The following is a 27,569-nucleotide window of genomic DNA, read 5'->3' as shown; positions in this document are numbered from 1 at the left end:
CACTTCAGGACTGTATAGCTTAGATTGCTTGCCTAGAAGAAAATTTTCCTCTTAAACCTCTATCCGCCTATGGCGTCGGAGCCCCAAACGTTGGGGGTCCTGCCCACGGGGTGTTGAGAATGATCCACTTGAACCTGAGTTTCTCTCTATGGTCTTTCCCTCGTTTCTCCCCTGTCCATGGCTAGATATTACAGAGTTAAGCACTATGCGGGTAGACTTAGGACACACAGGGAGTCTTCTAGAGGGTTGATGAATTCAGTCGCTCACAAACGAAATCTTGTTTCTATTATGGAGATCGAGTCTACCATGACTCGGACTAAGCTTTCCAACATGCTAAAGACCCATCAACTTTCACTGGACATCAACTACATTATTCTGACCCGCGACGATCGTGCATACAGCTTGCTAGAAAGGCTTGTTTCTTTTAGAGAATCTGTGATCAGGTATGGTGAGGCCTTGCGGCTCCATTTTATTTTTTGTGAATGTAATTAAATATTTAGAACTGGCGCCCCTCCAGTTGTCACGCAACTCATTGGTTGTGTGTAGTTGCCTATATGTGTTGTATAAGCAAGTGCATCTGCGTGGGCCCTCGATGAAGTAGGTCCATCATTTATTCACCTTGAGGGAAGAACCCGTCGATTCCTGGCTTCTATCACCTTCAAAAGGTTATGGCCCTCACAGGGTACTCTCTCGTGGAGGGTTCCATCTCCAACCAGGGTTCGTGGAAGAGTGACTTTTTCTTCACCGATAGTGTGTCTACAATGTATACTCATTTTAACCAATCACATAAGCTCATTGTCCTTTTCTTTCTTCCTTATTTTTATTTATCTTTATCCTTTTCCTCTGGTTTGCCTCACTACGTTCTTTTCTTTTTCTTGGCTTTAGGTCTTGAGGGGGTATATGGCCCTAACTTACATCCTGTAGTGTCCGACCATGTGGCGAAGGTCTTGGTCGTGTCATCAACATGCAAGTAGGCTAGTAGTCTTTTTACTCATGGAAACCTCTATTCATCCAAGTTGTTTTCTTCTGATCAGGCACTTTCCTTGTGCTCCGTCTCAACCAAATCTTCTGACTCGAAGGATGTAGATGATGACAAGGATGATGAAGACTAGCGCTACTCCATGGACGATGTGATATATACAGAGGATGAGGTTGAAATGGAATCCGAGAACTATTCATGTTTGAGGTATTTGGCTAATAGGGACGGGGAGGTTACAGAGGATGGATGTACAAGTGATGTCACTTCCCGAATCCCATTGTTGACAACAGGCGGCGAGTTTGCTTTCGTCGCTCCTCCTCTTCCTTCTTTTATTCCGAGGAGGAACTTCATCTTGCTTTCCTTTGATGATGCTCTTCTGCCATTGGGAGCGCACTTTGGACAAATGTCCACATGAATTTCACTTCCCAAAGAGGTGACTCCACGCCCTTCTGCTCCCTATACTTCTATTGATGGATCATGACCCTCCTGGCCCCCTTATTTATCTAGGCACGCATCAACAGGTGCACACGCTTCACTCCATTGAGTCCATACCTCCACTCCTTGGGGGCATCCTTTGGTAGCCCAGTATGGATAGGCCATGAACCGTCACACAGGGAAGATCCCCAAAGGCAAATGGGGATCAATGCATGACATTTCAAATACTGAGTTGGGTGAGGTTTACATTTGTAAGCCTCTATGCAGGTGCATGTCAAAATACTTAATGTTTGTTTTTCAGTTTGATCATTGACGTTTTGTTTCATTTCATTGTTTTTAGTTAGGCCTCCTTATTGGGTTAATGTTTTTTCGCCTCGATTTCTTCATCAACGCAACGATTACAGTTCGAGCTTGAGGTGGAAATGAAGAGCCTCTCATTGGCCAAGGAAGAAAAAGAGGAGTTGACTGCATGGGTCAGCAATTTGGAGGGCCAACTTGCTAAGGTGGTCTGTGAGAGGGATGCTGCAATATCCAAGGCCGCATTGTCCTCTCAGTCTAACACGAGGCTCGACGCCACCATTCAGATCCTTAATGAGAAGGTTAGTACTCTTAAAGTTGAGCTAGTGAATGCTGAGAATAGCATAGTTGAGCACATGTTGCATGTCGTGTGGAGGACTAATCCTGATGTCAACATGTCCCCCTTTGGAAACTATGCCATGGAGAATTTGTTGAGTGGAAAGGTCGGGGTGGGAACCCATAGACCCCTCTTCCAGGCTGGTCATTATATTTTTTATTGTTGTGTAACCCACTATGTTTTTTCTTTTGCATGGAACTTCATCTTGATTATATGTCGAATTCTTTATGTCTTAACTCCTTTTAAGTTATCTTTTGTGTGCAGAACTTTTATATATAAGACTCTTGCTTATCTTTGTATTGGCTACGATGATGTATTGGTCTTCTGAGCCTTTGTCATCCTCTTTTGTCTATCATGCGTAAAGGGCTTTGCTAAGTCCCTCTTCTTTGATGGATTACTTATGTTTCCTTGGACTGATAATGATAGTGTTTTTGGTGCACCTTGACTATACTTGTAAGGAAATGTTAACCTTTTGGGTTTTCGACATCCTATTATATATATATTTTTTTGCACGTGCTTGTTATTTTGTGCGAGAAGTATCCTTCTCATCATTATGCATAGTACTAGTTTTACAAGGGTCTCTTTTAGGACCCTTTTTGGCTAGACGGCTTGGTGACCGCCCAAGGCTTATTGGTGGACGTCCTCCTTGAGGCTTTACCCCTTGTGGAGGTATTAGCCTATCACGAGGTTGTCCTTGTAGGAACTTGTGGCTCCCTTGACTTCCATAAGGGTAGCTAATCCTTATGAATTCAAGAAATTACCTAGGCTTATTAGCAGACGTCCTCATTGAGATCTTACCCCTCGTGGAGGTATTTAGCCTTTGGCACGAGGTTATCCCTGTAAAAACTTTTGGCTGCCTTGATATCCATAAGGGTAGTTAGCCCTTGTGAATTCAAGAGATTCCTTGCAAGGTTTTTTTTTTTTTTTTGCAATATATATGCCTCATATTCTCCCCCCAAGTGCTTGGTGGGATTCATTCCATCGTGCACTTTGATCATTTCGCTCCCAACATAGACATTGACAATGTATGTATATTTGTTATATAAGTTCTTGCATATAAAGGGGATGTAATATGCGAGATAAGAAATACTTTCATTGATAGCAAGTAGATTACAGAGGCATGTATGGCAGCATTACATCTACTATAAGGTTATATGGGCAGTCTCTTTGATTTTTAGCAATTGAAATTAACATAAAGCAAACAAACAAGGTACTGATATTCCTGCATTGGATGCGAAAGTCTAGCTGGTTATATTTATTGAGATGTTCTGCATTGGATGCTCGGGGTACGACAATGTCATCAACCCACAAGTATGAATGTGGATTTGTGCCTCTATGTATCACCATCACCATGGGTTCTCGTGGCTTGGCAGCTGTGCGGAGAGATATATTATAACACTCTCTTGCTTCATTTTGTGCTTCTTTTATGATTGTTATCCCCTAGGAGTTGGGAGTTTAACAGACAAATGATATATCGAAGTCACAACTTTCAATTCTCTTAGGGAGGGTCTCCCTAATACCTCATTGAAAGCCAAAGTGCAATCTACTGCAACAAAGTTTGCCATGACAGTGGGTTGTCTGAGTTGCTCCCCCATGGTGAGAGCTAACTCGATGGTCCCTAAGGGTTGTATTGAGTCCCTAGTGAATCCGTATAAGGAGGGTTTCAAGTTTGTGATGCCCAAGCCCATATTCTCCAATGCAGGTCGATATAAGATATCTACGAAATTACCATTGTCCACGAGGACTAGATGCGCTCTCATATTGGCTAGTTGAAAGGTCAGCACTATGGGGTCACTATGGGGGAAATGCACCCCTCGCGCATCTTCCTCCGTGAAGGTTATCAAATCATTTTCTCCCTTAATGTTCTTTGGGGGTCGTTGCTCTAGGCTCATGGTGCACGGGGGTGGACTTCGTCTATCTTCCCTGATATATCTATCTCCTCCCTTCCTCGACTCTCCTCCAAATCTTGTACCTTCGAACACCATTCTTAATTTTCCCTGCACCTCCGTGGATCGTTCTCGAGCTTGTGATAAGGATGCCCTATCCTCCGGTCTTGGGTTTTCCCTTTTGACATACCTGCCTATGTGCCCCTTGCGTATAAGTTCCTTGATTTCCAATTTCAAATGGGTACACTCTACCATTGAGTGGCTAGTATCCTTGTGGTACTAACAATACTTACTGGGGTTCCTTTTGGATCAGTCTCTCTTCATCGACAGGGGTCTCTTGAAGGGGACTTGATTTTCATTTGTGAGGAAGATATGTTCCCTGGTATCTGTCAGGTCTGTATAGAAGGTGTATGACGTTTTCTTAGGTTTACCTCCGCGTATGTGTTTTCTCTGTTGGTCGTCCCTGGGAACTTCGTACGCTTTCTTCTTCTTTGCATCACTTGAGCCATCATGGGTTGAGGGCTTGGACAGGAGTTAACTTCTTCCCGCTTTAAGATTCTCATGACCATCTTTGATGCGAATCTACTTTTGTGCTCTTTCATAGAAGTCATCTAAGTCGGTGACCTCTCTTTTGAGCATATTATCCCGTAGCTTACTGCGTCCGTGATTTCCATATTGAGTTATCCTCGAGTTAGGCTCCCTACCTTAGTCGCTTCCATGTTGAAACTGTGGATATAGCTCTTTAGGCTTTCGCCTTCACCTAGCTTTATGTTAGCAAGGTTGGTACATGGCATGGTGTAATCGCACACTGCATGTTGCTATTGGAGAAATTTGTCAGAAAATTGTTACCTTGACGTTATGGTTCCCGGCCTTAGCATCTTGAACTACTTGTACATAGATCCCTTCAGCAAAACATGGAAACAGTGACACCTTGCTCTACAATTGACCCCTCTCAATTTCATTAAATCATTGAAGGCATCAAGATGGTACTTAGGGTCTGTAGTGCCCTCGCAATGGGTCATATGAGACTCTTTGAAATTGGCAGGGAGTCGTTCAAATTGAATCTTTCTTGTGAAAGGTGACTTGTAGTCGAACTCATCATTGACCATGTGCCCCCCAGACGCAATGACTATTTTACTCTAAAGGCTCCTTATCTCAGTGTTTAGCTCTTGCCTCATTTTATTCAAGGAGTCCCTCAAACCCGAAGAGTTAGCCATTCCTTTCCCCTTTTCCTCCTGAGGGGCCATAGGGGGTGTTGTACTTACATCTGACCTTCTTATATTGAGATTTTCTCTTTGGTTACGGGGTGTCTCCTTAGAGGTGACCTCGACTTCATTTCTATGACCAGCGTCGTCCCTCCACCTTTGCTCTTGGGGTACTAAAATGGGCTAGGGCATTCATGATGCTTTGTTCGGGGAATGTTTCTAGTGGAAAGACGGGTCCTCTCGTCATCCACGGGGATGATGGTTTCTCCTCTCCCATGCTCTTTCTCCATATGCTTGGGAAGGGGCATGCTTGACTTTCCTCACAACAGTTCGTTCAGCACCTCCTGCATGTTCTCTAGCTGGAGCTCATAGAGTGTACTCAAGGACTCTTGCCAGGCCTGTACGTAGAGGGACCTGGATCCCGATAGTCAGAGGTCGAGGAGGAGGGTGCATACCCAGGTCACCTACGGGGCCGGCTGGTGGTTCTGGATGACCCCCATTAGGTTGGACAACCGGAGATGATGCCTCCTTCTCCTCTCCAGGGGCTGAATGTTCCTCCAACATACCTCCATTCTTAGGCGGTGAATGGTCTCTCTTGGAGGCTCTCAATTAGTCTCCGTCCAGGTGGATCTCAATATCTTCTGATTCATGTAGGTGTCTTGAATGCCTTGCAATTTTTCCTTGATAGAATTGATTGAAGAACAATGGCTTGATACATGTTCTTCCCACAGATGATGCCAAACTGTTAACGGTGAGAAATCGTCACTAATATAAGGTCAGAAAACTCAAAGATATATCTAAGAAAATGATTAAATTAGAGAAAACTTCAAGAAGATAAGTTTTGAACAATAATAGAGAAAATATGCTCGTATATTACTCAATAGCCTTAGTGCACAATCGATTTTCTAACCCCTTTGCTGGAGGGGTGAAGATCTATTTATAGTGGAACTCTAATTGCTCTTAATACAGTGTGGTCCTAGAGGACAAGATTCTATATAGGTAAATTGTCAAGGTAGCGGCACAAGACATAGTGGTGCAGAAGGCTGTGGTGTTGGCCTTGGTACATGGTCAGAGGTGTGCAGGTAGTGCCTCCACTCTTTGATCTAATTTGTACCACCACTACATGTGTGATGCGGATGCTAGAGTCATGCCTCTGTCCTCCATAAGGTCGTATATCCCATACCCGTACACGTACCTTGTACCTAATTGTTGTTCTCACTTGTCCAAGAAACACTTTTGCTCCAAGTTTTGATATATTTGGCTAAGTATTGGGGAACTTATGGATTCTCCAATGGGGCAACATGGGTCTCCATAACGAAGACCTCCTATTCCCCGTATTGAGGTGTTTGTTGGGAACCCTTGTGCTAAGCTTGTGACATTAGGCTCGGGAGGCTCGGGCGTTCTTTCTCGCAACAGGGGCACACCTTGGTGCTTAGGCGAGGCCTTTGTCCCTCTGAAGCATGACACATGTGGTCGAGGGAGCACGTCTTTGCACCTGTGCAAGTTGGGCCTCACTGCGCGAGGCTCTTATCCTTTTGGGGTACGTAGCTTGTGGCTGCTTTACAAGTCAAGCCTCGATATACGAGGCCCTTATCCCTTCGAGGTACACGACATGTGGCCGCAGGGGAGTACGTAGTGTTTGGGAAAGTTGGGCCTTGCATATCGAGGCCATTGGGCATTTGAGACTTTGGCACACATAGATGAGGCCTATCGAGGCCCTTGTTCCTTCGGGCCATGCAACACATGACCATGGGGACGTATGCCGTGTCTAGGCACGTTAAGCCTCGCATGCATTTGAGACTCGGGCGCGTGCGGTGGAGGCCTTGTGAGACCCTTAGTTCCTCGACGACACACATGTGTGAGTGCCTTGACCACTCGGCCTCCCATAGCGAGGTCCTTAGTAACGGGCACCTTGCACCTAGCTTCACAAAGTGAGGCCCTTATTCAGGGGTGCCTTGAACACCCCGTTCATCATATCAATGAAAGCTTCCGGAGCACTGGTCAAACCAAAAGACATGACCAAGAACACATTGTTCCCATACCACGTTCGGAAGGTCGTCTTCGGTATGTCCTCATCCTTGATCCTCAGTTGGTGATAACCAGATCGAAAATCAATTCTTGAGAACACCGTCTTTCCCTGCAGCTGATCGAACAAGTCATCAATCCTTGGTAGAGGGTACTTATTCTTAATGCTCAACTTGTTCAATTCCCTGTAGTCTATACACATCCTCAAAGTCTCGTCCTTCTTCTTAACAAACAAAACTGGAGCGCCCCATGGAGAGTAACTAGGTCTGATAAATCCCAAATCCAGAAGTTCCAGTAACTGTATCTTCAACTCCTTCAACTCTGCTGGTGCCATCCTATATGGTGCTCTTGATACTAGTTCCGTCCCTGGTGCTAACTCGATAACAAACTGAATCTCCTTGCGTGGTGGCAACCCCGGTAGCTCCTCAGGAAATACATCCAAAAACTAACAAACCACCCTGGTCTCTCCCGGCCCCACTGGCAACATCCTGGTAGTGTCCACCACACTAGCTAGAAAACCTATACATCCACCCTGCAATAGGTCTCTGGCTCTCAATGCTGAAATCATGGGTACGCGGGGTCCACATACCGCACCCACAAAGACAAAAGGATCATCACCCTCAGGCTCAAAAGTCACCATCTTCTTCCTGCAGTCAATAGTAGCCTCATACCTGACCAGCCAATCCATTCCTAAGATCATATCGAAATCCTCCATGTCTAGCTCAATTAAGTCAACTGAAAGCTCCCTACAATCAACCATCACTGGTAGTGCCCTAATCCATCTCCTAGAAACTACCAATTCCCCAGTAGGCAATAAAGTCCCAAACCCTGCAGTCTGATACTCACTATGTCTACACAGTCTATCAATCACTTTACTAGAAACAAAGGAATGTGTAGCACCAGAATCAATCAATACAGAAAAAGGAGAGTCAGCGCTAGAAAGCTGACCTGTCACCACCGAGGGACTAGCCTCGGCCTCTGCCTGTGTCAAAGTGAACACTCGAGCTGGAGTCAAACTGTCCACCTTTCATGCTTCCCCTTTCTTCACTGTTGGGCAATCCTTCTTTAGGTGCCCCACCGTTCCACACACATAGCAAGCCTTGGCCCGACATTCGCCTTGATGGTGTCTTCTACACCTCGGGCACTCCGGATAACTCCTCCATGGCTCACTGCCGCCTTGACCACCCCGACCCCTCCTATCAGGACCAGCAGCGGTCGAAGTGTCAGGAGTATTTCTCTTGAAATCACTGGGGCCTCCGCCTCTTCCTGACCCAGAATAAGGAGGCACCATTCTGCGGCCCTCTCGCCTTACTGCACTTTCCTTCCAAATCTTTGTCTCCGCTTCCTCAGCAGTAAGAGCCTTCTCAAAGGCCTGGGCATAAGTTGTTTCCCTAGGTACCGTTGTGATCCTAACATCCCGGTCTATCATAGCATTAAGCCCTCGAATAAACCTGTCTTGCCTAGCTGCATCTGTAGCCACAAGGTCTGGTGCAAATTTCACGAGTTTTTCAAACTTCAGGGCATACTCAATAACTGTCATGTTGCCCTGCACCAAACCCACAAACTCATTAACTTTTGCTGCCCGGATGGCAACATTATAGTACTTCTGACTGAACAAATCTTTAAATCCTTCCTAACTCAAAGCAGTGATGTCCTTGGTCTGTGAAGCCACTTCCCACCAAATGTGGGCATCCTCTCTCAACATATATGTGGCACAAGCCACTCTGCCATGTCCCTCTATCCTCATGAAGTCCGGGATAGTAGTAATCATGGTCAGCCATTGCTTGGCCTTCAATGGATCAGGTCCTCCCTCAAAGATTGGGGGTTGCTGCCTCCTGAACTGCTCATATAACGGCTCCAACCTGTTCCCAACGTCTCTTGGCTATACAACTGGTACCACTGCAGGTGGTACAATAGGGGCAGCACTCCCTGTAATCGCGCAGACGAATCTGTTCATCTTGGCTCTGTAATCGCGCTTGCATATCTGCCATAAGTTGTTGCCAGTTCTCAGGGACTGGCGGAGGAATCTAGCCCTGATCATCACCTCCGGTCCCGGATCTAGTGCCGGCTAGTCGCATAGATTTTTTTGGACGCATAGCTATCGAAGTCAATCTGCAATCAACGACTTGGCAATCAGACCATGATGACAGGGTAAAAGCTTCTCCAAAATCCACCAAAGGAACATAACCAATCACAAACAATCAAGATATAGGCATTTATTCACATGCACTGGCAATGCTAATAAGCATGGCCCAACATTTCCACACAATAGCTAAGATATAGACACCCATCCATACACAATATACAGTTAATCATTCAAATATTCTTCTACATGCACGGCGATGCTAATAAGCATGCCTCCATTTCTTCACACAGCAGTCAAGGGCCAGGCCCTATCAGTATCTCATGCTTCCTATTAATTCAATAAATAACAACATTCATAAGTCATTTCAAGCATGCAAGCATATAAACACAAATACTCATTACCAAACCCTGAATCAAGCTTATCTCTGGCAGCGAATGTACATGTCCAGCCGGTCTTCAGGAACCTTTAAATCTAAGACGCTCTGATACCAAGTTGTAACGCCCTGGATTGCCAAGACTGCTACACTGTGTATTTATAAAGGTGTAAGACTTGCTAATCAAGTCACTTAGTTAAAAACGTGTTTGTTAAAATCATTAACGCGCTAGGGTTAAAAGGTTTTGGTCTCAAAAGATACTTTTCATACAATTAAACATTTTATACATGGGATCCCAAAAGAAACAACATTTAAAAGTCTATTTACAAAAATTTCAGTGTACAGACAACCACTAGCCATTCTAAAGGCAAAATAGATGTTTATGGTTCTCCTATCCCTGTCTCCCCTCAACCGTGGCAGTTGAGCAGCTGTTCATGTACATTTTGCTCCTAGAGCTCTCTAAATCAGGGCTGATCAAGCTTGCCCTTGCCTTTACATGCACCACGAAGCACACGTGAGCCAAGGCCCAGCAAGAAAGCGTAATATCATAACAAAAGTACCGATAATAATCATAAACCCTTTAAGCATGTTTAAACATTTATCAATCCCTAATAAACATATAACTCATTGACATAAACATGAATTCACAAGCTAACAATTAGCCATTCAACATATCATATTCAACAATCAACCACAACAACAAGATTACACAATAAATAGGGTCGACATCCTTAGGTCGCACCCTCTGTTTGCCCCACTGACTTAGGCCTGCTTAAACCAAGCTCAGTGCATAATAAGCTGTCCTCAGCTACCAATGGCAGAGCCACGCTCTGTGCACTAATGTAAACTTCGGCACTCTTAGGCCGTTTGTCTACTATTCACATGGCATAATACCATCCTCTATAAGGCATACAAATTACGGAACCCTTAGTCCCATTATGAATCCACAACTGGGTGCAGTTTTCTTACCTTTAATTTCCAAACGCTTCGATTACGAGAAATGCCCCTTGAGCACGATTCGTCTCCCTAGCCCTAGCTTTTACCTCCACTGCAGAACCAACTACCTTAATGATTTCTGAGCTAAAACCCAAGCTTTCTAGCTTCAATTCTGTCCTTAGTTCTTGATTGAACTCCTTAGCTGAACACTAGACTAATCCTTCAAGATTCTAGCCCAAACCACTGAATTCCTCAAGTTTTCTGTGGTTTTTCCTTTGAGAGAGAAAAGGAAAGAGATGGAGGGTCGGTTCCTTGTGTTCTACTATGTTCTGAGATTTTACTTAGTCTATCCTTAGGTGATTAAGTTAATCTCAAGGCTTGGGATGTCGGAAACGTCCCCGAGGGCATAATGGTAACATTCCCCAGTATTCCCGCCTAAGCTTCCTAACCTCAAATATATCTCAAATTATTTATTTCCTTAACACACTAATCTAAATAACCCTCCAGTACTTAAATTACCCCTTGACTTGCCAAAAGTCAAGTATTAAGCCCCGCTGTGACTTTCCCGCTAACTAGCTCCCTAAGATCGCCTCAAGTCGCATGCTGCAGATTTACCCACATAATAATGTGGTTCTCACAATTAAAGCATATAATCACATTTATACTCATATAACCTTACAAGCATGCTTATCATATAATCACGCATTAAATTAATAAACACACACATAAGCCACGTATGCCCTCCAGGCACACTAATCAAGGCTCTTAAGCCATATTAGTGATTTTGGGTCGTTACATATACACTTAGTTCTAAGTTGCCTAGTCTTGGTTTGAAGTTAAGGAGAACCTATTTAAGCTAATTCTACAAGTTGTAAAAACTAAACTTTCTCTTGTCAAAGTTTGACTTTGGTTATTTTTGTGTACTTAGATGAATTTGTAAGTTTGTGTAATCTGATTGTTGGGCTTGTGGGGAGTATGAATATGTAGATTTGAGGTTGAACAAATGAGTTAAAGTGCTAGAGGTCAACCACGTTCATTCCAAGGTCTACAAGAAGTATATGGTCACCTCCAATATGTTTATGCTATAATTTTTTAAAAATCTGCCATATTTGAGTTGTTTTATGTGCTTAAATCTGTTGTCGGAACTGTAATAATGTTAGTTTTTTAATTGATCATACATGCATGGGTGTTTGGATAATTGTTAGTGATAGAATCCAACATTCGATGGGTAAAACTACGATTTTATGTGAGGAAATGTTTAAGACTTGACTTCCAATGGGTCAAGTGAAATTCTTAAGAATTTGTTTCTGGATTTTCTTAGTTCCATGTTGTAGTTTAAGATGAGTAGATGTTCATAGTATGTAGAAACATTAAAAAATGCTTTGAAATTACAAAGTTATGATTTTCGCAATATTGGTGTGCAATCTGGAAAATAGTTTTTAAAAAACTAGGTAAACAACCGACTTTGGACAGCATGTTCCATGGGCAAATTAATGTATTTTTTGATAATTTTTGGAATAAAATTTATTTTAAAATTGGTAAAGGAATTAGTAAATTTTCAAATAAAAAAATTAAAAATACTGAGAGTTGTGAATTTTGAAAGTTAGATAAAAATTTATGGAAACTCAAAATAGCTTCTCAACATCCAAGTTTGGGAACCCATTTCACTAAGTAATTTTTTTTAAAATGACCTAATTTTTGGCATAGGAAATTTTTATATATCAATAAATTTCAAACATAAATAATGAACTAAATTGATTTTATGAATTTTCAAATTTCATTAAAAAGATTAGTCTTTCCCTGGACAATTTTGAATTGGGACATCAAGGTAAAAATGGTTTATTTTCTATGAACTTTGGGAAGGAAATTCTTGGGATATCCAAGTTTAGTTATGTAAAGTATGAGAATTTATGGACTTATAGTTTTCAAATTATAATTTTCTAAACTAAGCTACTTAAAACCTAAAATTAACAAATATTACACTTTGGAAAAAATGGGAATTTTTCCAAAGTGTTTGGCTAAGAAAAATATAATTTAGTATTAGTAATTATAAAATTGAGTTTAGCACACAGAATAATTATTAAGGTTAATTGGGATATTAGGAAATTAATATTTTATTAATTAATAAATTTTGGTTTTAGAAAATTAAAAAAGGTCTAGAACCATAATTTTTCAAATAAATGAATTAAATAATCTTTTTTTAAATAAAATAAATTTTTAACTTAATTTCTCTTAAATAAACTAAATCTAATTGATAAGTTCAATTTTGATCATGTATTTTTAATTTTTTTAGGCTTAGAAATTGTTAGTTTTTAGTTATTTTGATGATTTTAATTTTGTTTTTGGTATTTTGTGATTTTTGGTTTAAAAAGAATTTTAAAAGTAAAAATACACATTTATTAATATAAAAATAAATTAAGTTTGAATTAATATTTCTGAATTTAATTAAATATATTTTTTATTTGGAATTATTTCATTTTGATTTGATTTATTTGGTTTTATAGGAAATTGTGTATTTTTATGAAGAAAACAAAATATTGAATTGTGAACAAGAGTGTGAGAGAGAGTTGGAGCTGAAACTTTACGAGTAATTTTGAGATTGTTCCAGCCATATTTAGGAAATTATTTAAGAAATAGAAGTTATATATATTTTTCTAAGCTTTCCAAAACATGTTGAATCGTTCAAATCAGAGTTATATCAAGGGAGATATGGCTAACATACGATTAGCTGAGTGGGAAATTTTAGTTTCTTGAGGAATACGAAAATATTAGATTCAAACTCCAATTTTGCAACCAACAAACATATATTTTTACTCCAATTTCGAAAATTGGAGATATCACAATAATATTAAAATAAAATTAATATCTGTTAGTTTTAGTTTAAGTTTAAGTTTTAAATTTTAAATTTTATTTTGATTAGTTTTTGTTAGTATAAAACTATTATAAACAGATGTCTGTCTCTATTTGAAAATACACTCTATTCTCTTTTATAGAGAGAGACATTCTCTTCTGCTCTTTTTCTTTTAGTAATTTTAGTTTTTATTTATTGTTGTGCTTATTGTTATGGGTGATTTGAAAGCCCTAAATATGATTTCTTGGTTTTAATAATTTTCATTGATCTTCAATTCCATTGTACTAAATTGCTTCTATTTTTCTAATTGAATGTTATGAATCTTGTGAGATCTTTATAGGTGGCCAACTAATTAGAGTTTTTCATTTTTCTACTATCATCTTAGGATTGCTATTCACCTAATAGTTTCGGATTATATGTAGAAGATATAAATTGCAATTAAGGTATTGTGATGTGTATTTTAATTGTGATGAAAAATAGAACATAGGTTAAATGAATTGTATGCTTAGTGAATTTGTTGCCTAGATTAACTTGTTTCCATAAAGTGTAATGTTTTTCCTAGGTTAAATAGATCGCATGCTTAATGGGTTTATTGCTTGGTAAAAAAGGTTAATTAACTGCTTAAGTGTTACCTTCATAAAAAAAGAGTAAGAAAAAGTCAATACCGCTACAAATTTTATATCAGCATCACTATGATCATTTTCTCTTCCAGCAGCATCACCAACATAAAAGGATCTAAAAAGCAAACACATAAATCCTTTGTTAGCTAGTATTCTTGAACATATAGTGTAACGTCCTGATAACCAAGACCGTTACACTGTGTGTTTATAAAAGTGCAAGACTTGCTAATCAAGTCATTTAATTCAAAACGTGTTACTGAAACTATAGTTGAACTAGGGTTAAAAGATTTTAGTCTCAAAAGCTGCATTTCTTATATATATACAATTTTACTTTTTACATGGGATCCCAAAAGTAATACGTTAAAGATTGTTTACAAAAGGTTCAAGATTTAGATATAGTGACCAGCCATTCTAAGGCAAAACAGACAGTTAGGCATATCCCGTTCTGTTCCACTCCTCGGTCGTGGTGGCCGAACAACTGACTATGTACACTCAGCCCCGCAGCCCTCCATCTCAAGATTGGTCGAACTTGCCTTTGCCTTTACCTACACCACGTAACACCCGTGAGCCAAGCCCTAGCAAGAAAACACAATAACAGAGCATAATCATTCAACAGACAATCAGATAACTCATATCGCATAAGCATGTACTCAACAGTCTAGCCATTCATGTTAATCAAGTATTCAGCATACCAAGTATATCATTCCATATCAATAATCAATCCACATATGATAACTAGGGTTAGCGCCCTTAAGCCGCACCCTCTATTTATCCCACTGATTCCGGCCCACTTAAACCGAGATCAGTGAATATTAATCTGTCTTCGGCTGCCAGTGGCCAAGCCGCGCCCTATGCGCAAGTATAATTTACGGCACCCTTAGTCCGTTATCACAAGTCCCATGGCATAATACCATCTATGATATTATACAGATATTGGGAGCACTTAGTCTCATCACAAACACCTAACCGGGTGCATTTTTCTTACCTTTAGATTTGCTAGCTTTGTTTGATTTGATCCTCAAGCACGATCCATCTTGAGCCCTAGTGTACACCCAGTCACAACCATAGATCAGAATCATCATCAAACCTCAAGTCCAAAACCTAGCCTCGGGACCAATCCTGAGCCCTCGGGAAGCCCTAATTCCACCAAACGGGATGGTGGAATCAAACCCCAAGCAAAAACCCTTGAAAATAACCCAAAAACCCTTTCTGGAAATAGGGTAGCGCTATAGCGCCCAGTGACTAGCACTATAGCGCTAGTCACAGCACAACCCTGCATAACATTTTCTCCTTCAAATTTTCCCTAGCCAAACCTTACCAAAACTCTTCCAAACTTCAACCAAAATTAAAAACAAGCCTACCAACATCCTCCACTCATCCCAAACATCCCAACCACACATAATTCAATCACATGCACCCCTAATCAAAGAATTTACCATAGCTGGACCTAAAGCTCAGAAACTCAGCAAAACCACAGAAATCACAGAGCTTAAAACTAAAGTTCCTTACCTATGATGGATGAGCTTAGTCTAGGTTGTCTCCCACTCTTTCTCAGCCTTCTCCTCCTCAAATCTTCAGCTTCAACTCCCTAGGATTCCCACAGAACTTTGCTTAGAAAAACCAGCTCAACACCAAAACCAGGAACTAAAATATTAACCTCAAAGTCTTACCTCAACTGATGAACAACCTCAGCTAGTTTCCCCAACCTGATCAAAACCCCAAGTATACAATCTCAGCCTTGAGCTCCTTTGGATTCTAGCCTCAAACCTCCAGAAGAAAATGATGAAGAAGTCCCAAACCGATCTTAGAAATTGCCTTGTTTTTCTTTCCCCTTTTCCTTCTCTTCTTTCTTTTCTTTCCTTTCTTTCCTTCAGAATTCCAGCCCTTTCTACACAATCCACTAAGGCATAAAGTATAATAACATTTATCCTTTATAAGGCAAATGACCACAATACCCTCCCATAAATCCTAAGCCTTTTAATCCACCTAGGGGCATTTTGGTCATTTCACTCAATTTCCGCTAATTCCTCGAGTGTCTCTAATATTTACCGCTTACCTCCCGACACCTAACTAATCACCAATTATATTCCTCAATGTCAAAATTGACCCCAATATATTCTTTAAATTCCCATAAATACCCCCAAGCTCGCCCCAAGCCGGGTATGAATCTCCGCCATGACTGTTTTGCTAAACCGCTCACTGGGATCGCCTCGAATCACAGATTACAAATATATCCACATAATAATGTGGTCTCATCAATTTATCACAAATATATACAGTTATGCCCTCGACGGGCCAAAATTTACAATTATGCCCTTCTAACCTAACCAGGGCCTACATGCATACTAATACACATGGTCATGCATCACAATTATTCAAATAATCATATAACATGTTTTAATCATTAAATCACATATAATCCAATTATGCCTTCCCGACACACTAATCAAGGCCATTAAGGCTTATTAGCAAATTTGGGTCGTTACATATAGGTCCTCAAACGATAAGCATTACAGCAACAAAAAAGGACAAGTGAAAGGATGAAAAGTTAAATAACTAATCCATATCAATAGAAATGCCAGAGTTGAAGTGTTTTTCCAAAAGATGTCACATCCCTGGTTTTGGTTTGCGGTAGGGATCGTCTGCTTGACCATTAGATTTACTTCACAAGCAATGAAAACCTACATATTTGTAATTATAGTGCAAATCATTCAGCAAATTTTGATTAACAAACAAACACTTTTTCACAGAATAGTTGAAGCAGCCAAATTTGAAAAGAATTTGCATGAACTCAACAAATGTAAACAACTCAAAAATTAAGAAACAAAGTCTGGGAATAAGAAACTATTACTACTATTATTGCATCAAAGAGTTAAAACTTTCAGAAGCCCCTAAAATATACAAGCAATCAAAGTAATCTAGGTAGCAACAGAGAAAATAGCTCAAGAAGCATTTTATAGGGAATCACGATAGTAATGCCCTATTCAACATACAGTAATAATTCACCAAATTCCACAACCCCATATCTTATATCTACTATACTAATATGAAATAAATTATACAATAACCAGTAACACACTGAAAATTTATCACATTACAATAATAAACAAAAAATAGCTTGTGGGTTTATCGTCCTAAGACGACTACATACTATTATATATATATTCACTGCTTGTAGTTATTATCATTATAATAATAAGCTTATTATAAATATATGGTGAGAATCATAGCATTGTTTTTCATCAAATTATATTTTTTTTGGTATATATCAGCCGCAATATACATGTGGTACTCATATTGAACACGATTGGACATGATCGTAGCATTACAAGGTTTCAGGGATCGTTTGATTATATATGCAATTTGTATAGTGAGGAGAACCCATAGCACTAGGCACATCCATACATAAATGTCAGAATTGATGGAAAATAGAGAAATTACAAAAGTTTAAACATTCAACTTAACATATATATATATATATATAACAATATTTATGATCGCAAGAAGTTTAGTATTAAGCATGATTTTCTTGGAATTTCCCGACATGGTTATTAGGTGGCACAAATCTTTCTTAATTGGATCTCCCTACCAACAAAATCAGTGGAAACCTTCCAACAAACATTATTGCTGACAACATGGCTAGTTTGATGACTCTACTTCTTGGCAACAACTTGATAAATGGTATAATTCCAGACTCATTATGCAAACTACACAATCTAGAATTTCTAGACTTTTCTCATCTCAATGTTGGAGGGGCTTTAATAACCTTTATCTCTTAAATTTGTCATTCAACAAGTTATCTGGGACCATTCCTAGCTCAATTAGGTACCTGTCGTCACTGATATGGTTTCACTTGAACGATTATAATCTCCATGGAGAGCTCCCTCAAGCCTTAAGTAATTGTGGGCAGTTAGAACTTCTGGATCTCGGAGGAAATAATTTTTCTGGAATTATACCAACTTGGATTGGAAAAACTTTTATGCACTGCAGATTCTAAGACTTCGAAATAATATATATGTTGACTAGTAGTATTCCTTTACAACTATGTCAACTCACTAATCTACAAATTTTGGACCTTTCTAAAAACAGTTTGGCTGGAGAAATCCCTTGTTGTTTTAACAAACTCTCCAAAATGATTAGAAGAGTTATGGGACCAGCTACAAGTCCCAATAGAGATTATTCCTCTTTTCTAATTGGTGAAGCACTACTTTGTTCAATCCAAAATCCTTTCATTTTATAAATTAGTGGGGGCATTTCTACAAACACATAGAGTGCATTAATCATAAATATGAAATGAACAATTTTAATTCAAGAATCAAACACAAATTAAGTGAAAGCACATCCAAAAAAAAGGATGAAGAAAATGTGTAGACCCACATCTCACCTCGGCCAAGACCAGCCATGAGACCCACGCATCTCACTTCTGTCGAGACCATCTATGACCGAGACCCAAAAGTACCTCGGCCGAGACCACCGTCGCGACCCCTGGGAGGCCACCGCTCCACCAGCTCCGAGAGATTGAGGGGCATACCTCAGATTGTTTAATTCCCCAACAGTCCTTTACTTGTCCGAAAGTACAAGCATGGAGGCTTCTGCTCGCGGCGGAGAACGGCAACGAAGGGCTCGCGAGGCCGGCGACCATCGGAGGGCAGCCGTTTGGGCCTAGCAGAGCAGAGAGCATGTAGGCAAGTATGATCGGGTAGGGTGGGAGAGAAGGGATTTGGCACTTATATTTTATTTATTTATTTTAGAAATACAAATAAGAGTATATTATTCAGATTAAAAAATATGATTATAAAACTCCCAATTTTATATTCCTAATATTATAAAAAATAATTTTAAAAATCAAAAGTATACAAATTCAGCCAAGGTGTTGTCCTTAAAGATTATAAAGATTATTAAGGAGTCCCAAAGTAAGTTCTTAAAATTGTTAAGTAAAACAATCATTTTTTAGCCTAGATCTTTTTAGGACTCGTATATTTTTTTAGGACACCAATTGCGAGTCTTAAATTGTATTTTTTCATGACTCTCAATGAGTATCATAAAAACTCCATAAATATTTTTAAGGACTTGCATTTATGTACGTGCCCTAAAAAACTATCTCATAAAGGGTATTTTGTAGTAGTGGACCTAGAATTTTTTCATTTGGTGCCTAGTTATATTTCAGATGGCGCCAAATTATTTTCTTCCGTGTCTTAATTCCACTGTAAAAAATGACTTGTATCCGTGTTTTTTTTAATTATCTATTAATAACGCTTTTAAATATGTGTCATTTTTTACTGTAATATATACTAAAAATTATTGTAGTGTGAGTCTCCACTGCGAATTAAGCTGAGATACTAGGAAATATTTTGGAAACTTCTTAATTGGCTTCTAGGGTAAATTTTTATTATTGTTTAAATATAAAGAATAAATGTTGTAATACAAGCTAAGTATAAAACACTTAGTGAATTTCACATAGTGAAGATATGAAATATGAGTTTCAATTGTAGGCACTTAAAAATTGTGTGTTTTTTTTGTCCAAAGTGGTACATGGCGGTATCTAAGGATTCCCAAAATGTTTGGTAGCATTTGGAGCAATTTTAGGCCCGTTAGAGGGCTCACTAGTCAGAGGAGGTGGCGTTGTGTCGCCTTTCTGGAGGTGTTGCATCACCTAGATACAAAGGGATGTAAAAGTCCCAGTAGGCAATGCATCGTCTGCTAGTAGGCGATGCATTGCTTGGCAGGTGATGCATCGCCTATAGGCAGGTGACGCATCGTTTAACATGTCCATACAGGCATATGTTTTGAGCTCCAAATGACGAGATCTTGAGCTCTAATCCTATTAGTTAGACCTAATGACAATGCCTACACTATAAAAAGGTCCTCGTAGTGTTTTGGAAGACTTGATCACTCTCCAACCTCTCTCTCTAGCTTTCAAGAATCATAAATTTTCTCCAAGAAACTCATAAAGAAAATGCTTGACTTTGTGAGTTTAAGGCTTGTTCAATCCTGATTCCCATTTCCTCTTAGAAAAAGCCTCAAGCATAAATGGTGGGTTAGGAAATAGAGAATTAGGACATTGATACAAATCACGTATTAGCCTTTGGTTGTGTTTTACAAGGAAGAAAAAGTATTTCAAAGTGGTGGTTCAACTAGGGTTTTGAAGCTTCAAGAAGATTGAAGAGCTTTTATCATCTACAAGGGCTTGAATCGTCTTAACTCTAGTTTTCTTGGTCATTGTCAACCATAATTTTGTGTAGATTCTAGATATTGTGGTGGTGTAATCTCACTCTCCCCCAATATTCTAATTCTCTATTATCTGAGATACAACATCAGGGAAGAATCTAACTCTTTTTCGGTTTTAAAGTTCATGACTCAAGACTTTATTAGGTTGGATAGATTTGATGACTCATCCTTTGAGTCACAATCATCTTTGTCTTTCCCAGATAAAAGCCTATTCATTTTCTCTTCATCAGAGCTAGTCTCTCGAGGGTTTGGTTTCTGGTCCCAAGGTTACCTGGGGGTTGTTCAACAGCTCCCATCCTATCGTATGCATTTGATGGGTTATTGTCCCTCCAAGCTCGAGCTTGGTTTTATGGGGCACTATTCCCATTATCGCGTACTATGGATGGACCTCCCTCTTGTCGAGTATAACTAACATCTTCATTCTGAACTGGATTCCTCCTCTGCGAATTCAGATGTTCGCTCAAATTGGGCTGTGGATCGGACCGAGGGCTCTGTGCTGAACTCAACTAATTTCTTAGGTCGCCCTCGGACCTACCACTACGATGACTTTCGGTCCAATAACTCCCATTTGTGAAGCTTACAGCTCGCAGTTGGGGCCAAGGATTTGGATTTTCAACACGTGTCTGTGGGATGTAAGTATTGATAGATGGGGGAGGATTTCTCCTACTGTCTTCTTAAGATGGAATGTCCTATGTAGGACAAGGTGGCGTTAGATATATTATAGGTGACGAGGGATGCCTTATTGGTGAGGCAATCCTTGTTCCATCAGGGCAGACTAAAATAGCTGACCTATGTTCTACTCCATTGTCTCTAGCTCTCTGCGCCTGACGATCTAATCGCGACGTAGGAGGGTTTGTTGGAACATGTTGTCTTTGTGAGCTTGTCCCAACCCCTCCTTGTGAATTTCCATGGGAATTTCTAGGGACTTGTGAAGGAGGCACCGAACTTGGGGTTGCAGTTCTAACCGACCGACAGACATGCTGATGACCCCTCTGAGGGCCACTGGGTTGAGCATTCTGGCGATCTCACCATGTAGGTACAGAACTTGGGGTGGCAGTTCTGATTGATCGACTTGGTTTGGATCGATTATTCCCATGGGATTTGTGAGACCCACTTTGCCTCTTTCCGACATTAACGTCGGTTGCAAGAGGGGGTAACCAAGCCAAAACCTCCTCAATCTGCCTATTTTCCTTAGCGATATGGCTTCTCAATTGCATGTTTTCCAATTCGACGACAGTTAGGTAGTCTGGATTTGGACTCAGTGGCAATGACGCCGAACTCCCAGTGTCGCCATGACCCGTCGGTTGTTTTCTCGGACATTGCTGGATCTCAAGGCCACGTTCGTTTGAACCAGCGGTGATGGGCCTCATTTTAATCTTTGTTTTTACTGGCATGAATTATTTTTCAATTTTTTCCACGTTACTTTTGTCGTGTATATACAATATCTATATATATACACTTGGCTGTCTAGAATACGGTGGAAGAAAGTCTTATTTTGGAATTTATGAGTTTTTCTTATCTGGGCATTAAGCCATTGCTTTGAATGAAAAAAAAATGCCCAAATTTAATTTTAGTTTTCTTATTATCTGGGCTTTAAGCACATAATATTGGAAAATCACATATATATACATATATTTATTTATTATACGTTGATATGTCCTTATCGTTTTAACTCAAAAGTCATGATTTTTGAAGTTTTTCTTTCTTTCTTTCTTATTAATTCTTGCATTGTAATTTCTATCACATAAAAAATGGAGTTTTGATTAGTTTTCATTTCCTTCTGATAGTTCCTGTAATGACCCAACTACTCTAGACTTTTGGACCATTACGAAAACTATACATACTAACCCTTAACAAAACTTACAAGTGAAAATACCATAACTTTATTGAGAAAACTTATAAAAATAAGAGTTAACTTACATAAAATCTCAAGTAGGATATGGGATCTCATTGTCTTAAAAACAAAACATAATTTAAAATAAAAGGAGTTACATAGCAAGTGCGGAAAAATACATGTAAAACCATAAAACAAGACTACATCCTCGAAAAATCGAACTCTCGACTCCTTGAATCCGTTCATCACCGATACACAAACCCCAAGCATCCACGAACCTTACCGCCACTATAGCTATTTTCCTGCACATATAAACAAAAAGGAATGAGCCTAATGCCCAGCAAGGAAAATCTACCACATAGTTCATTTACATAAATTTCATAAGAAACATAAAAACATAACATTACACTTATTTCATATACATACTATAATGGCCATTATTACTTGGGGTCCCATAAACTAAACAAGTCATATGCCCATGAGATTAGTGGGGTCCTACTAGCTAAGCAGGTCATATGCCCACAATCTATTTGGGGCCTTGTTAGTCATATGGGTCATATGCCCAAGCCTACAAACATACATATCATAACACTTATCATAACATAAGAAGCATAAGATAACATATAATGCATATAACATATGAATTCTATCCTATTTTCCTTACCAAAGTTACCGGGATAAGAGGACAGCGTTGGGACTTTGGAACACTCCTATTAACCATTATGAAAGGGTGAGTCTATAGAAGAAAAAGCCAAATGAAAGGAATGGAAGGACTAAACCTTTGAGAAACATACTTACCAAAAACTTATGTGCAAGTTCTTAGATTTCCTAACCAAAATAAGAATAAGGTTAGAAGGCTGGTAGAAGATTACGAGAACTTAAAGAAAATAAAACCAATGAACTAAGGTGTAGAAATACCTTGAAGACTTGTAGACCAATCTAAACCTCGAACCGAAATACTATAGAACCTTACTTCCCAGGTGTTTGATAAGCTTATGATGATCAAGCTTATGATTTCCCCACCCAAGTGTTTACACTCTCACACTCACCTAGCAACTTGCAGCCTCTGAACTTAGAGTAAAAGATGAATAATGGATGGGTACTAGGTCCTATTTATAGAGTTTAGGAATGAAAGGATCTTGATTTAACTTGAATAAAAATAATGGCTTTTTAGGTGAAAATAATTTGAATAATCGTTCAGCAGAGGCTGAAGACTCGTTCAAAAAGGTGCTGGACTTATCAAGAGGTTGAATGGATGAATGGAAAAAGAATTCAAAAACTTTCAAAATAAGCTGAGAGGGGCGATATATCGCCCCCTGTAGGCGATATATCGCCTGGGCCAGTATGCCCGAGGCAGTCGTGCATCGTTTCGTGTTTTCCGTATCTACGTGCTGCGATATATCGCCCCCTATAGCTGCGATATATCGGCACACGCTGATTATTTAAACACGAAATTACACAATTTTAGCTAAGTTTGAATGGAGTAAACAGCCTTGACTAAGCCCTTAAACGTATTCAAAGCTGCTAACTGACCTTAGAGCATTCAAACTTTACCCTTATTAAATTTAATCCTCAAAATACTTAATCCTTAATCACCCATTCATAACATGTGCTTAAAATCCTATTGGTCCTTATCTAAACCTTATAGTATAATAAATATTATCCTTAATATCAGTCATATTAATCAAACCTTAGGTTAAAATTAATATTCTAAAACTATAGGTTAAACTTAGAAAATCTACAAGTACTACTATGAGTGTCCAAATAATTCCCGGTCTGAACCAAAATCCACAGTCATAAAGATAATACTATAATACTACTATCTAACTAGCTAAGTAAAGTTCTTGGACTCTACAGTTCCAGCCTTGTAAGTGCAAGTAAAGTTGAGAAAAAGGGAAAATGGCAGTGACAGGTTCGAATTCTGAGCAGCCACAGTTCATTGCCAGCGCTGGAAATCGAAGCTTTTCATCTAATGCCCCACTGATTGAGAACTCTGATGCTTAGATTGTTGTTCCAGATGTGAGTCTTTTTCCTTTTTCTTTTTGCTTTGTATAAATGTTGTTTATTCATTAATTGGGTGCTTATCATGAATGGATACAAAATATTAGATTAAACCCTGAAACTGTTTGTAATAAGTCTTTATAGAGAATTAGATGACTACCTTTTTTCCTTCTTTCTTCTTTACATTCTTTTATGATAAAGGATTTTTGTTTTTGTTTTTTTTAGTGGTATCTTTGGGGAAATATTTTTTGTTAACCTGTGGGTGAATATAATTATCAAACTTATTTACCTGGTAAACAGAGTGTTGACCGCGTTTTTGGCCAACAACGTGAGAACGTCAAAAACGATAAAGCCTTCAAGAGAAAATAAACGACACAGACAGTTTTGAAAAGAAAGTAAATAACACACGCAATTTTTATAGTGGTTCAGCCCCAATATGTTGGTAATAGCCTAATCCACTTAGAGTTGTGATTATAGATCTGTACTCAAGATCAGATGAACTGAGCCAACTGAGTTTCTTCAGTACAGATTACAAGAATACAAGAATTCTTCAGATACAAGCATTTTCTCTCTCTAGAAAATTCAGACCCAAAATTTCCAAAAGAAAGTCTAAAAAGAAGCCCCTTTTATGATCCTATAAGCCTTGTATTTATAGGCTTAGGATCATACATCTGCTATCCCCTAGAATCGAGATATTTTATTATATTTATTACATTTAAATTACAAAAATATTCAAAATGTAACAGAACACCAAATTTGTGGGAAGAACGAGAGATTCCCGCGTATGCTAAGACCGATTCTTGTTGAAGCCGTTTCTGGGAACCTTGACGTTGTCCTCCTCTATCTAGTCGATGAATATCACCCTCTGGTCGGCCATACCTCTACTGGGCAATCATGCACTTGGCTAGTAGGACATGCACTTGGCTGGTAAAACATGGCACATCTCTTGTCTAGCATGACACATCTCTGGTCTAACATGGCACATGACATTTCTCTGGTCTAACATGGCACATCTCTGGTCTAACATGGCACATCTCTGGTCTAACATGGCACATCTCTGGTCTAACATGACACATCTCTGGTCTAACATGGCACATCTCTGGTCTAACATGACACATCTCTGGTCTAACATGGCACATCTATGGTCTATCATGACACTTCTCAATCCAGTCAAAATTCTTCAATGGCCTACTCGGCTACTCCTAAGCCATATCACTTTATCACAACTCTGAGGAGTCAATGTATTTATTGACTTATTAATGTGTCTTTTACGGACCATGTACTGCCACTTGTCACCTCTATTGCCACGTCATCGATCTCCAATTTTTGGGGACAACACGGAGGTTATCAACTTCTTTTTCCCCACTCACCTGCTCAATGAAATAAGATCAAGTTGAAAAATTCATGTCTCATCAGTGATGAAAAGTACTTAAAGAACAAGCTGGGACCTTCATATCGTGAATGGTGACACTCCAAGATCAGGGGCAAGATGGTAAATTACAATATAATATTTTGAGTTAGGTGGCTCTTCTATTTTGACAAAAGCTTAAGATTGGTTAAGAAAACGTAGAACTCATGATGTTGATGCCTCTAAAAAAAAAAGCTAGGAATGTCGTGAGATCATGAAACTTAAAATTTTGTTGGCTCTTTATCTTTTTGTCTCAATGGGCACATGGGTCCTTTTGGCCCATGGAGATTGTTTACGTACGTGGAGATAGTTTTATTCTTTGTCATGCATTTTGCTATGCATGGTACATATCAACATTGTTGTATATTTTACCTTATTCAGTAATTGACCACTGTTATGATTGTAAGATACCTTGCCTAATTTATCTACCAAAGTCACGAATGACTTTAAAAGTTAAAAGAGAAAAGGGAGAATTGTTAAGCTCAAATTGTTGTAATTGTTTAAGTAGTTAAAAGTAAATGACTCCAGGGCCAAAATAAAATGATTTGTGGATTATATTATAAGTAAGCTATCATTTGTGTGAGTATTTTTATATGAAATAAGTAATCAAAGTTTGTAGTTTGGAGTTTTGATTGTTTAATGGTAGTTTATGCTGGTCATTCTGATTTACATATTGGTTAATGTAGAGGACGAGCTGGAAAATCTTCTTTGCTTATCTGGGTCCTGGACTTCTTGTCTCTATTGCATATATTGACCCTGGAAATTGTAAGATCATAATCTCTAAATTAATTTGTGCATTCTCATTTGGTCTTTCAAAAAATTAGTCTGAATATTAACTTCATTTTTATGTTATGAATAATGTTTGATAAACAGTTGAGACAGATTTACAATCTGGAGCAGAACACAAGTATGAGGTGTGTATGATAACTTTTGGTGCTTTTTTTTTGTAAACGACATCTCTAGCATTTTTTATTTAGAATGGTAATAGGTGTAAGGAAACATGGTAGTTCATTATGAGTTCTGCATTATTATAAAACACATTACACTTTTTTTGTACACTTGATACCTTCTTAGTTGTAACATTATCTCAAGATAAAAGCTTGAAGGAATTATTGGATGAAAGATGTTCACCTTGTATAGGAACATCATATCCTTATTTATATGGACTCTTCATGCTTTTTTGAATTTCTCAGTGTATAAACTTGCTTTTTCCAGCTACTATGGATAATATTGGTGGCTTCATGTGCTGCTCTCATCTTTCAATCCATGGCAGCCAACCTCGGGGTGGTCATAGGCATGTGATTCTTGAATTTAGTCACTGTTCACAGGAGGCTTTCTTTTGAATCATTAATCAAATTTTGTTTTTAATTGTAGGAAAACATTTGGCAGAACATTGCAGAGCTGAGTATCCTAAAGTGACAAACTTCATCCTTTGGGTTCTTGCTGGTTTCTTATTTATTTTAGTGTTAGATTATCATATGTTTTTAATATTCTGTTAACAAGTAGCATTAACTATTACTTTGTGATCTTGTACAGATTCTTCCTTGTCAGCTAACGTAAGAAATAATCAGCAACAATTAACAAACACTGAAGCAACAGACTGCAAAGCAATTAATAAGCATGCATCAACTACTAGTTGTTATAGTACTACTGCTAATTTTGGTTTGGAAAGCAGTAGTAAAGAATATTCATGCAACGATTATGATGAAGATGTTGGTAGGTTTTTGTATTTGGAAGGTGTGGAATATATTAACCGATATCCAATCCAAGATTATGATAGCATTATTGACTATTTTAGATGAATGATATGATATTTTATGACCTCATTAGTTTTTCTTTTATGTTTTATTTACCAGATTCAACAAGTCAAGTGCAAAAGAAAATTTGATTTGGAAGGCTTTGGTGTGTTGACATTTGGAAGATCATGTTTTGTTGACTATTGTGATAATGTTTTGTTTATGTTAATTAGGCAGTGTTGAATATCTTAAGACTTTTGGATTATTTTTTATATAATTTTTAATGTATTTTGACACAATTATTTGGTTATATGTGTTATGAACCATATAAT

At 38.8% G+C, this 27,569-nt stretch overlaps 2 long non-coding RNA genes across 2 annotated transcripts; one reads left to right on the top strand and one right to left on the bottom strand.

Moving 5' to 3' along the window:
• Nucleotides 1-16,391: 16,391 nt before the first annotated feature.
• On the bottom strand, nucleotides 16,392-18,806 carry LOC133800160 (uncharacterized). Its single transcript, XR_009876449.1, has 2 exons — nucleotides 18,415-18,806; nucleotides 16,392-16,711 (listed from the first exon to the last, which is right to left on the bottom strand). It is a non-coding gene; the product is annotated as an uncharacterized LOC133800160 (long non-coding RNA).
• Nucleotides 18,807-23,944: 5,138 nt separating this feature from the next.
• On the top strand, nucleotides 23,945-26,796 carry LOC133822235 (uncharacterized). Its single transcript, XR_009887819.1, has 4 exons — nucleotides 23,945-24,111; nucleotides 26,188-26,266; nucleotides 26,375-26,415; nucleotides 26,717-26,796. It is a non-coding gene; the product is annotated as an uncharacterized LOC133822235 (long non-coding RNA).
• The last annotated feature ends 773 nt before the right edge of the window (nucleotides 26,797-27,569 follow it).

The sequence above is a fragment of the Humulus lupulus genome, chromosome 1 (genome assembly GCF_963169125.1).
Source record: "Humulus lupulus chromosome 1, drHumLupu1.1, whole genome shotgun sequence".
Taxonomy (NCBI): domain Eukaryota; kingdom Viridiplantae; phylum Streptophyta; class Magnoliopsida; order Rosales; family Cannabaceae; genus Humulus; species Humulus lupulus.
This window is presented reverse-complemented; position numbering and strand designations above follow the sequence as displayed.